Raw genomic sequence first — 12,382 nt, forward strand, 5'->3', positions numbered from 1 at the left:
GAGAAAGCTGCGACATTGACGCTGTGCTTGCAACCGCTCTGCCACCCTGACGCGTTATGGCAACGGATATGCTACGTGCACAAATCGATTTAAATTCTTTCTTCATCGCCATTTCATTTCAAACTAGATGTGCTTTTCCTGTTTGCTCCATTTAACAAAGACGGAACTGACGCTGACCTGTTCCTCACACGAAGGTATTGAGAGTCTGAGATCTGAGCGGCGTGATGGATCCAATTAGACAGTTGCATCCTGGCGACTGGAAACTCTCTCCACAGCTGCTTCTGGTGCTGCTTTCACAGACAAGTAGACAAATAACTCCTCCCGTGTCCAAACAGAAGGAAATTCATCCGGGACAGGAGAAACCGAGTTGCCAACTTCCCCTCTCGGACGTGTGTGAACAATCCAGCCAGCCAGACTATTTAAAACAAGAGAAGTCGAATTTCACCCGGAATCCAGGGATCAATATTAACTCCTCAACCAGAGTCCCTGAAGGAGAACATCGAGTCATTAACTGGGCACCTGCCGGACTTGCTGTGCGTATTTCAGCAGGAATCTCCTGAGAACAAAGCTTTGCCTTTGAAAGGGAGATTTTTTAACTTTCTGAGGTTGAAAATCTAGCCGGAGAAATCTAACCTCGTGGGAGAAAACTCAATATCAGGAGTGGGATTCGAACCCACGTCTCCAGAGGAGACTGCGACCTGAACGCAGCGCCATAGACCGCTCGGCCATCCTGATGCGTTGTCGTTTAAATTAAGATCCGTGCACAAATCGACTTAAATTCTATCCTCATCGTCAGTCCTGGATCTGATGCCATCCTTGTTCAAGCCGGTGGGGGTAAGGAGCTTCTCATTGCTGCATATTGCTCCAATCAACAAAGACCAAATTCCCGGTCTTTCTGATCCTCACAGGAAGATATTGAGAGTCGAAGATCTGAGCGACGTGAAGTATCCAATTGGAGAATTACATTCTGGCGACTGGAATCTCTCTCCACAGCTGCTTCCGGTGCTGCTTTCACAGACAAGCAGCCGAAGAACCCCACCAATACCCAAACCGGAGAACATTCAGCCAGTGGAGGAGGCAGAAGAGTCTTTGGGAGAAGTCAACTTTGTCACCTCGACTGTACTGTGGGTAGCTGAAGAACAGGTGTCAAAGAGCGGAACAGACTGAAAGCAAAAGTTTGATGCTAATAAAGAAGAAGGCGGATGTTCTGCTGGGTGCTCGCGACTTGTTTGCTTTTGGTGAGAGTGAGAAAATAAAATAGCAGAGGATGGTTTTGATCCATCGACTTCTAGGTTATGGGCTCACCAGGCTTGCGCAGCGCCACTCTGGTCGTGGTTGATGCCCTCCGTAGTCGTACTTGAGGCAAAGTTTGAAGAAATCAGTAACAGGTTGATCAATGGTGCCAGAGATGTGAAACTGCCGCCCGGAACTTCCTTCTATGAAGGTGATTCCAGTCACTCCCCACTTTCCCATCAGAACAACGTCACAGAAAAAATAACATCGCCTTCACAGAACAACCATTCAGCACGAAAGAAAAATATCTGAACTATGCTGACCAGAATCAGTGTGCTCAAACGTCTGTTCTTGTTGGAAGAACAAATGAGAAAGTGAATAGTTGTCTGGCTACCGAAGGGCAGTAATGTCGCAGCTCCTGGTTCAGGGAGCAGAGTGCCGCAGCGGAAGCGTGCTGGGCCGTTACGCCGTGGTCGAGGAAACGGGGCTATTCTCGGCTATTTACATTCTCCCTCTCATCAAAAGTAATCATAACGCACGTTCCTGTTTGCTTTGCAGCAAATACCAATCAGAATCTTTCTTGCTGGCTCATCCCGACATTCGTCCCAGGAATCAAGGAGACAGCATGACACATTACAACATTGTAAAGCTCACAAATAGGGACCCACAGTGAAAATGCTTTAAAGTCTCAGCAGGTCTGACAGCATGTGTAGGGAGAGAAAACAACTAACGTTTCGAGTCCAGGTGACCCTTTGTCAAATCTGGATTAGAAACGTTATCCAGTAGTACCCCACAGAGGAGCAATATAGATACATACTGATGTTCGTGGATGGCTCTCAATAAGGAAATAAAGCATTATCGAACAATAAATCACAACAGAAACCGAGTTCCCAACTTCCCCTCTCGGACGGATGTGAACAATCCAACCAGCCAGACTATTTACAACAAGAGAAGACGATTTTTACCCGAAGTCCTGGGCTCAATATTAATTCATCAACCAGAGATTATCGAGTCATTAACTGGGCTGCCGCCTGTCGGGTCTTGCTGTGCGTATTTTAGCAGGAATCTCATGTCCTGAGACCAACGATTTTCCATTGAATTGGAGGAATTGGATCTTCCTGAGGTTTAAAATCTTGCTGGAGAAATTTAACCTCTTGGAGGAAAAGAAAACAATAGGAGTGGGATTCGAACCCTCGCTTCCAGAAGCGACTGCGATCTGAACGCGGCACCTTTGACCGCGCAGCCATCCTGATGCATTGAAGTCGAATCTAAGATTCGTACACAAATCGACTTAAATTCTATCTTCATTGTCATTTCATTTCAAACAAGATATGCTTTTCTTACTTTTGATCGCCAGCTAGAGTCCTGTATCTGAGCGCCACCCCTGTCCGTGCCGCTCGGGGTTAAGGAGCTTCGCATTGCTGCATTGATCAGTTTGCTCCAATCAACAAAGACCGAACTGCCGCCGTCCTGTTCCTCACCCGAAGATATTGAGAGTCCAAGATCTGAGCGACGTGCCGTGTCTAATCGGAGTCGAGGAATCGAGGCTATTCTCTGCTATTTACATTCTTCCTATCCTTCCAAACATGGCCGGGATTTTCTCAGACCTTACTTTCTTGCTATTCTGTTCGTTCAATTATCTCTCATCTTTGTGCTTTGTTTAGATGCTAAGCAGTCAACACTATCTGTTTGATCTGAACAAATAATCGATGCTCCAATTCGAACAAAATGTTGTGTGTCAATCGATTCAAACCAATCCTGTGGAGGGAATTCTAATCTCCTCAGGATGATGTTTAATGATTTGATGAATGATCTGTTTTTTGTTCACGGCGTGAAAGGTTATATCACTGGATTGGGAATCCAGGGGACAGCAATAATCTTTGGGACAGAGAATAAATCCCAGGACGGCAGCTGGTGAAATTTAAATTCACTGATTTCGTGAATCTGGAATTTAAAGGCATCGGAGCTGGTTAAATTTGGCCAGGTGCAAGCTGGCACACTTTCTGATTGGTTGTTTAATGCTCCGCAGTAAATACACAACTTCTTCACCGACTGTCCACAATGTTTTCAATAACAGTTGAATTTCCACGATATTTCCAATGTAACTGATATTGTTGCACAAATAATGTAATGAGAGGAACAGTGCGTTTCGGAAGCTGAGATTTTCCAATAGTTCAAGTATTGGTCTCCAAATCCAATGGCCTTTTTCGACGGAGATTCTATCCCTTCTCACAGACAGATTGGGACTCCGGACATCGCATGAAAGCACTAACTTCCTGGAGTGATTTCAGGCTGGGTTTATAATGCTTTATATCGAACAAATTGTCAATGACTGTCCTGTTAAAAGCAGTTCAGTTAGACGGAGTGGCTGTGGCTTTGTACTTGCAATCAAATGGGGCAGCACAGTAGCACAGTGGTTAGAACAGTTGCTTCACAGCTCCAGCGAGCTGTCTGTGCGGCGCCTGCGCGTTCACCTTGTGTCCAAGTAGGGAGCCAAGAAAGTCATTAAGAAACCGGCAGTAAAGGGCGGCAAGAAGCGGCGAAGGTCGAGGAAGGAGAGTTACTCCATCTACATCTACAAAGTGATGAAGCAGGTTCACCCCGACACCGGCATCTCCTCCAAGGCCATGAGCATCATGAACTCGTTCGTCAGCGATATTTTCGTCGTATCGCGGGTGAGGCTTCCCGCCTGGCCCATTACAACAAGCGCCCGGGAGAGAGGCTGTCACCAAGCATACCAGCTCCAAGTAACACTGCACAATGGACTGAAAACCACAACAGCTCTTTTTAGAGCCACCCACAATCTCTGTGAAAAAGCTGCACCATCTTTTCCCGCATTGACTTCATGAGAAATCTCTTTGTGGAGGATAGAGATTTGTCCCGTTCCAGAATGTTGTGAATGTGGCTTCATACCCGCCCGTCACAGATAGTTTCACAGAGACGAGACACTCAAACTGAATTGAGAGCGGATTTTAAACCCAGTCTGGTATTTGTGACGGATAATGAGGAGAAACACAATTTCAGAAGGGAATTATATAAATTTAATGATAAATATATTCAGAGTTTAACAATTGGGGAGTTGAATTCATGAGGTAATTATTATTTTGTTTCTCTCGGGTGACCTGGTTCCCGCTCCCGGAACAGAGTAAAGGCGGGAATGAAGAGGTTATTTTCGGTCTGATGTGTTTATTCCGCAGTTTCCCGGAGACGGAATCAGCGAGATTTGAGCACACACAGGACCTGTGTCCATTGCAGCGCTTTAAGATCTGCCTCTCCCCGGCCCTCCCTATTCCCCGGACACAAAGCTGCCTGTTCCACCGGCGGGATAGAGTCGGGGATTCTCTCCACACTTCCCAGTGTAACATTCCCGGCCGCTTTCAGGAGAGAGGCTCAGAAATCAGCCCTTTCTCTCTGTCCCTGTGTAGCCTGTGTGAAGGAGTTGGTTGGTAATCTCTATGTTTCTGCTTTTGCAGAGTTGAGATTTGCTCTGTTTTAAATTGCTGAACGGGGTTTTATGACCGCCGGTTACAGATAAGAGACTGACAAATTCAAACTGTTCCCAAAATAGAGCCAGGATTCTGGGAGGGAAAATCCAATAAACAGATCACAAAGTGTGAGATTCAAATAGTTTCCTGAAAAATGATCCGTTCCGTTATTTGGGATTTTCTTGAACCGAAATTGGCGGGAGTTTCGAATTTGAAAATGTCAGCCAATCAAAACCTCCAGATTCTTCTGCCTGGCCTGTGATTGGTTAATTGTTGACTGCACTTAAGTTTTCAAATATAATTTGTATCCACAGACAAATATCAAAATATTTTGAACATGAATAAATGTGACGTCTGCTCCACACAAGTTACAGGGAAGAGTGTCGCCTGCTCCTCACACACAGTCCGGACATTGTCACGGACAGAGCACAGAGACACAGACAGGTCATCAGTTCCACAGTCTCAGGCAGCAGAAATAGTTCCAGAGACACATTTTCAACCCATCAATCAAACAGCAGGAGAGACAGACGCTGTGTCCATGTCACCCTAACTCAGTACCACTGACAGGAGGCTCCATAAATCCCAGTGCAAATTCTCACCCACTCTCATCATCACTGTATCAGTTCCACAATGGAACAGGCTTAGTGAAATTATCAATATCAGAGAAAACTGGCTTCCAGTTAAGAATTACACAATTAACCTTAATAATGTACTCTGAGATTCGAGTTAAATACGAGTCACATCACTCACATTATGGGTGGCTGTACTAATCCCCAGAGTGTGTCCTTACAAATACATTAGATGCAAACCCAAATATCAGCTCCATTCTCAGATTGAGATATGCTGAATGTGACAAAGATATAAATTCTGATTCTCATTTAAAACTCACCTAATTTATGAAAATAAATGATACAATACAATTTCGATGACTTGAGAACTGAGCAGTAACTTGCAAACTATTCGAAAATCCTCACTCAATCTGTTCCAGATGGAAGACACTGCCGCAATTCCAGACTGTGGTCCATTTTACATTCATGTCAGAATTCTGACTCAGAATCAGACTGAGTGTCACAGATCAAATCCATGTGAGCATCTTGAGTTAAACTTCCAGAACAATCCAGTATCAGATTGAAGGTTACATTATCTTTCACAATTGTGTTTGATATTAAATGCCGGTCCAAAACTATCACACATTGTTTGCTTAAAACCTCCCACAGCAATGGTCTCTTTCTGTGCTGGAAATTTACGTGGAATGAATGCAAACTTATAAACTGTCCCTGAGATTGAAAGGTCACATTCTGAATCGCATCCTCACATTGAGTCACAGAGACTTACAAGTACAGGATAATCCTCAAACACATGTTCATACTACAATCCATCCTCACACTGAGTCCTGGAACATGACAGATTCAGGATAATTCTCAAACAGTTGTTGAGAGTAAGATGCTGAAAGGCTCTGTACTCACTCATCAGTAGCAGTCGCAAAAAGCAACAGACTCAACAATTGTACCTCTGAGAGATTTAGAAATGGTTAAAAGACTCTCAGAGAGGAAACAATAATGACATACAAATGGAAGACTGCACACGCACACACAGACAGGTATGCACACACACACCAATACACACACGTCTACACTCAGATACACACACAGTATACAGGCCCACACAAATTATGCACACACACGTACACACAAACATACACACACAGGTATACACACACACAGTTATATATATACACGTGTATACACAGTATACAGAGCCATACACATTATACTCACACAGTAGTACACACCCGCACACACAGGTATATACACACAGGCACATAAACATTCACATATATTCTCAAATACACATGCAAATAAATAAACACATATGTGCACACACACAGATATACACAGAGACAGATACATTGTATCAACGAAATAATTAATCCAGCTACAGTGAAGTAACAGCGATATATTTCCAAAACAGGGTATTGAGTGGCTGGAGGAGAGCCTCCAGGTCGTGGTGTCGCTATGTGTCGGCCGCCCTTGTCCCTCTCTAGATGGTGGTGGATGTAGGTTTGGAAGGTGTTGCCAAAGGAGCCTTGGTGACTTCCTGCAGTGAATCCTGTAGCTGGTATACACGCTGCCAATCTGCATCAGTGGTGGAGCGAGTGAGTGTTTACAGATGGGATGCCGATCAAGCGGGATACCTTGTCCTAGATGATGTGAAACTTATTCAGTGTTGTTGAAATTTTAACAATTTAAGGAAATGGAAATCATTCCATTACATTCCTGATTTATGCCGTGTCGACAGGGTTTGGGGAGCCAGGGAGTGAGTGACTCGCCACAGGAGTCCGAGTCTTTGACCTGCCTTGCAGCTGCAGTATTTATATGAACAGTTCAGTTCCTGGCCAATGGCAATCAGTAAGATGTAGGTAGTAGGGTTTCAGTGATGGTAATTCCGGTGAATGTCAAGGGGTGATGGTTAGATTCTCACTTATTATGAAATATGAAAACATGAAAACCGCTTATTGTCGCAAGTAGGCTTCAAAATAAGTTACTGTGAAAAGCCCCTAGTCGCCACATTCCGGCGCCTGTTCGTGGTGGCTGGTATGGGAATGGTCTTTTCCTGGAACATTTCAGCCCAAGCCTGGGTATTGTCCAGGTTGGTGCATTTGGACATGGACTGTTTCATTAACAGAGGAGTTGTGAATGGTGCTAAACATTGTGCAGTCATGGAAAGCCTGCGATTGTGGGTGTTTGCAACATTTACAGTGTGTGTCCCTGTGTGAGTAAATGCCATTTCAGACATTGATTGCACATATTAAGTGTTTGCTGGAAGGGGGAAGCCGAGTAAAACAAAACCGTGTCCTGTAAAGAAATGTCAGATCAGACAGACTTGTGGCGAGCAGCTGAATGTTTCTTTCTACTGTACCGGAAAGTAAAAAAATAACTAGCAGAGAATGGTTTCGATCCATCGACCTCTGGGTTATGGGCCCAGCACGCTTCCGCTGCGCCACTCTGCTCTCGATTGAAAGGATACAATTCTGGACTTCCGCAGTGTTGTTCATCAGGAGCACTTGTTCTCGACAGCGCACCCTGGCGGCACAATTCCACTGCATAACTCACCAACAATGGAAAACACACACACCCACACAACAGCAGCAGGACACTGTCACCTTACACAAGATAACACACACGCAAAGGAGAATCGACTGTCTGATCATATATAGAAAGTGTTCCCTCCTAAAATCTACCCTCTTCCTCTTGTGTAACTGTGTTCTCTGCAACTTCGCTCTGTTATTGAAAGGTTTCCCCTGACGTTAATTAATCTGCTTTCCGAAATTTAAGTATATTCTCTCCCGCTGAACTGTGATTTCTACTGTGGAGCCGAGATCTCTGTACTGTGTAACTGCTCTCTGCTGTGGAATATGATCTCTGCTGTGAACTGGGCACTTCGCTGGGAAACTGCGATCTCTCCTGTGGAAATGTGCTCTCTGCTGTGGGACTGTGTTCTCTGCTGTCAAACTGTGCTCTCTGCTGAGGAAATGTGGACCAGATGTGTTGCAGCTGAGGATGATGAGTGATGTATGGTGGACATTGTGAAGTTACTGGCCAGAAACTTCCGAACTCTATTTTTGTTTTAATGGACAGCTACAATCCTCGTGTTTATTCTGAGACACAACAATGAATCAAAGTGAATCAGTGTTCAGCAGATTCTAACATCCCAGACCTCCAGTTTGTTCCTATTGAGAACCCCGTCCTCGATGGAAGCTTTTGCTCTAAGAATTGGACGACCGCCGCCTTGGAATACGGCAGCAATACCTCCAAGATCTGAACTGTAACAAAATCACAGAATAATGCAATGTCCCCTCGTGAAAGACCCTTCCAGTGAGGGGAACAGGTGCTCCCTATCCGCCCTGTCTATACCTATTTTAATCTTGTGCACCTCGATCAGGTCACCCCTCAGTCATCTCTGTACCTGCAAGAGAGAAAAGAACAAGCCTATCCAACCTCTCTTCTTATCTTAAATATTCCATCCCCAGCAAAATCCGGCTGAATCATATCTGCACCCCATTCAGTGCAGTCACATATTTCCTGTCATGTGGTGACCAGAATTGCACACGGTACTCCAGCTCTGGCCTCACCAACATTCTATACAACTACTACATGACCTGCTTTTGTAATCCATGCCCCGATTGATAAAGACAAATATCTCAGATGCCTTTTCCAGCACCCTATTAACCTGCCCTTCTGCCTTCAGAGATCTATGGGCAAACACTCCAAGGGCCCTTTGTTCCTCAGGACTTCCCAGGGTCAGGCCATTCACATTAATCCTATAATAATATAATATTCTTTATTGTCACAAAGAGGCTTATCTTAACACTGCAATGAAGTTAATGCGAAAATCCCCGACCAAAGGCACCATATCTTATTTTTCAGCGTTAAAATCCATCAGCCACTTTTCTGCCCATTTGCCCATCCCGTCTATATCTTCCTGTAACTCAAGACCCTCAACCTCACTGTAAGCTTGAAACTCAGTGAAAGGATTTCACCACCTCTCGGAATCTGATCACAACTCAATCCTAACATTCAGCTTGGGTGGGCAGACAAGACAACTTCCTTCCCGCAGCCCCCCAGCACAGACTGGATAATATCCCAAACTCCTATCCTGCTATTGTCACATTGCACCCCCACATTGTTCTCTTCACAAAACTCCAGCAATCTCAGACCAAATCTTCAGACCGTTGATTTGCTCTTCAACCAACACCTTGTCCCTGATTAATTGCATCTTGGGAAGAGGGGTTCGGCATTCCGAGGTACACTGCAGACATCCGGTTGCTGGTGATGGACGAAAGGAGGCCAACAACCTGAAAGAAAGCCTCTCTCACAGCCCTGTGAGCATGGCTCTAGTAGTTGGTACAGTCAGTACCTGCAGAACAGATAACAATGGCGAGAAGTGTGAGCAATTTCAGCGTCACAATTCTCTGGACATAGAGGATTCAAAATAAAACATTTTTGAAAACACTGAACAGATCCTCTGGGAGCAGGACACAAGTCAAAGGGGAAAATCCATTGGATTTCTAGTGGAAAGATTTAACAACTGGATGATGGCAGCTGAAATCAGTCCTCGCGTTACAATCTCTGTAGATATTCCAGTGAATTGAAACCTGCAAAAGGCATACTTTTCGACTAGAAATCCAACACATTTCCCACTGTTATTGAAATTGTCAATCGCACAGATGGTCAACCGGAATATGGCTGGGCTGGGATTTTAATCCATATTTTTCTTTGGAGAACAGACACATTCACGCACGAAGTTACAGAGTGTGACGATGTTCAGCTGATCACAAAGAGCAGCAGGTCGGCTCGTTATCTCGGGGTATGATTCTCGCTTAGGGACTTTCATTTGCGGTAAAATGCGAGCGATCCCGGACGAGACCAGTTTTAGTGGTTGGGGTGGATCTTTCCAGGAGCCGGTGCTCTTTCCAAGAGCCGGTGCAGACTCGATGGGCCGAATGACCTCCTTCTGCACTGTCAATTCTATAATTCTATGAACACTGGTATACTTTACGGATCTGTAGTATCTGTCAAAACAGAAATAGTCAACATTTCACATCCTGACCTTTCATTGCAATGACCTGTTTCTCTCTTCACAGAAGCTGCCGGATCAGCTGAACATTCCAGCATTTTCTGTCTTTTTTTTATAGAACAGTACAGCACAGAACAGGCCCTTCGGCCCTCGATGTTGTGCCGAACAATGATCACCCTACTTAAACCCACGTAACCCGTATACCCATAACCCAACAATCCCCCCATTAACCTCACACTACGGGCAATTTAGCATGTCCAATCCACCTAACCCGCACATCTTTGGACTGTGGGAGGAAACCGGAGCACGCGGAGGAAACCCACGCACACACGGGGAGGATGTGCAGACTCCACACAGACAGTGACCCAGCCGGGAATCGAACCTGGGACCCTGGATCTGTGAAGCATTCATTCTAACCACCATGCTACCGTAAGGCCCCTAATCTTTGTTTCAGATTTGCAGCATCCGCAGTATTTAGTTTTTGGGTCAAAGGACAATGAGTTGTCTTTCCTGCTCTGAGGGTTATTGCAGATCTCTCTGGATGTGGCTGTCGCTGATTCGGCCAAACATTTACATCCTATCATTAATTGTCCATGAGAATGAGGGGGTGGGGGGTGGATTCTGGAACCGCTGCAAGTCCATATGGTGTATGTACACACACAGTGCTGTTAGGGAGGGGTTCCAGGTTTGGATGGTGCCTCGCGGAGGAAAAGTCAATGTCAGAAGTGGGATTCGAGCCCCTACTTCCAGAGGAGACTGCGTCCTGAACTCGGCCACCCTGACGTATTCGAAAGGTGAGGGGTGATTAGGACGAAATCGTGTGCTCTTTCCGAGGCTCGGTACCGACTCGATGGGCCGAATGGCCTCCTTCTGCACTGGAGGCATTCTATTATTATTTAAACAGGGTGAAAATGGCAGCATCAGGACACAAGGACAAGTTAAGGTCGCAGACCAGAGTAAGTGGCCTATGTAATGACACATAGAACATGAAAAATAATTAGATAAATACATTTATTGTGGACTGGTGCCGTCTGCTGGCGGAACGGGAGCCGTACGATACGGACATTTTCATCCAGGAGCATTTGAAATTGGAGTGAAATAACTTACGCAAAGTATGTATTTGTTCCGAAACAGTTTATCAAATTAATCAAAAGAACCAAAATGACAAGAACCCAACCAGTGAGCGATGGTGGTATAGTGGTGAGCATAGCTGCCTTCCAAGCAGTTGACCCCCGTTCGATTCCCGGCCATCGCATCAACAAGTTAGAAATTTCTGCCCCGCTTCCTGAGGAAGAGAAGCAACTTTTCGCTCAGAATTTATGCGCAGGTCCGGCGGGGAATGAAATAAGAATTTACCAATTTTTTAACTGGGTTTCAGTATGGACAGTGTTCGACTATTAACCGCCCCCGCCCCAACCCCACCCCCACCCCCGCCCCAACCCCACCCCCACCCCCACCCCATCCCCCCCCCCCCCACCAGCCGTCAAACAAAAGCTACAAATCGCAGCATTTTTACTTCGCGCTCACGAAGTGGATCAAACAGAAACACAACAGACACGTCACAGACGAGGATGGGATTTGAAGCCACGTGTACAGAGCACAATGGGTTATTGTGCATCACCTTAACCACGTGGTACAGCTGCTTTACTGCATGGCCCTTTAATATCCCTCAATCTGACATCTTTGAGTTTTTTTCGCCGTTGCTTGTAAATAAAACATGAATCTATGAGGGGAAACACTAACTGCTCAGCAGTTGGGCTTGTGGCGCAACGGTAGCGCGTCTGACTCCAGATCACAAGGTTGCGTGTTCAAATCACGTGAGGCTCAGCTGTTTTCAGGAATTTATCTCTGTGTGGGAATGTTCCGGAAATGACTCTGCTCAAAATCACAATGCTGTTAATTTTTTTTCCGGATATTTCAGATTTGCACGCTCAGTTTATATTTTTGAGCAGTTTCATCCAACATTATCAAACATCAAACATCAGTAAGAATGAACACCAACCCCTCCTCCACAATCGTTCTCAATACCGGTGCCCCGTAAGGCTGCTTAGCCCCGTACTCTACTCCCTGTACACAGACCACTGCAT

At 45.3% G+C, this 12,382-nt stretch overlaps 3 non-coding genes across 3 annotated transcripts; 1 reads left to right on the forward strand and 2 right to left on the reverse strand.

Moving 5' to 3' along the window:
• Positions 1–652: 652 nt before the first annotated feature.
• On the reverse strand, positions 653–735 carry trnal-cag. The gene has a single exon. It is a non-coding gene; the product is annotated as a tRNA-Leu (tRNA).
• Positions 736–7,656: 6,921 nt separating this feature from the next.
• Positions 7,657–7,728, reverse strand: trnam-cau. The gene has a single exon. It is a non-coding gene; the product is annotated as a tRNA-Met (tRNA).
• A 4,322-nt stretch (positions 7,729–12,050) lies between these two features.
• trnaw-cca lies at positions 12,051–12,122 on the forward strand. The gene has a single exon. It is a non-coding gene; the product is annotated as a tRNA-Trp (tRNA).
• The last annotated feature ends 260 nt before the right edge of the window (positions 12,123–12,382 follow it).

The sequence above is a fragment of the Scyliorhinus canicula genome, chromosome 31 (genome assembly GCF_902713615.1).
Source record: "Scyliorhinus canicula chromosome 31, sScyCan1.1, whole genome shotgun sequence".
Lineage (NCBI taxonomy): Eukaryota > Metazoa > Chordata > Chondrichthyes > Carcharhiniformes > Scyliorhinidae > Scyliorhinus > Scyliorhinus canicula.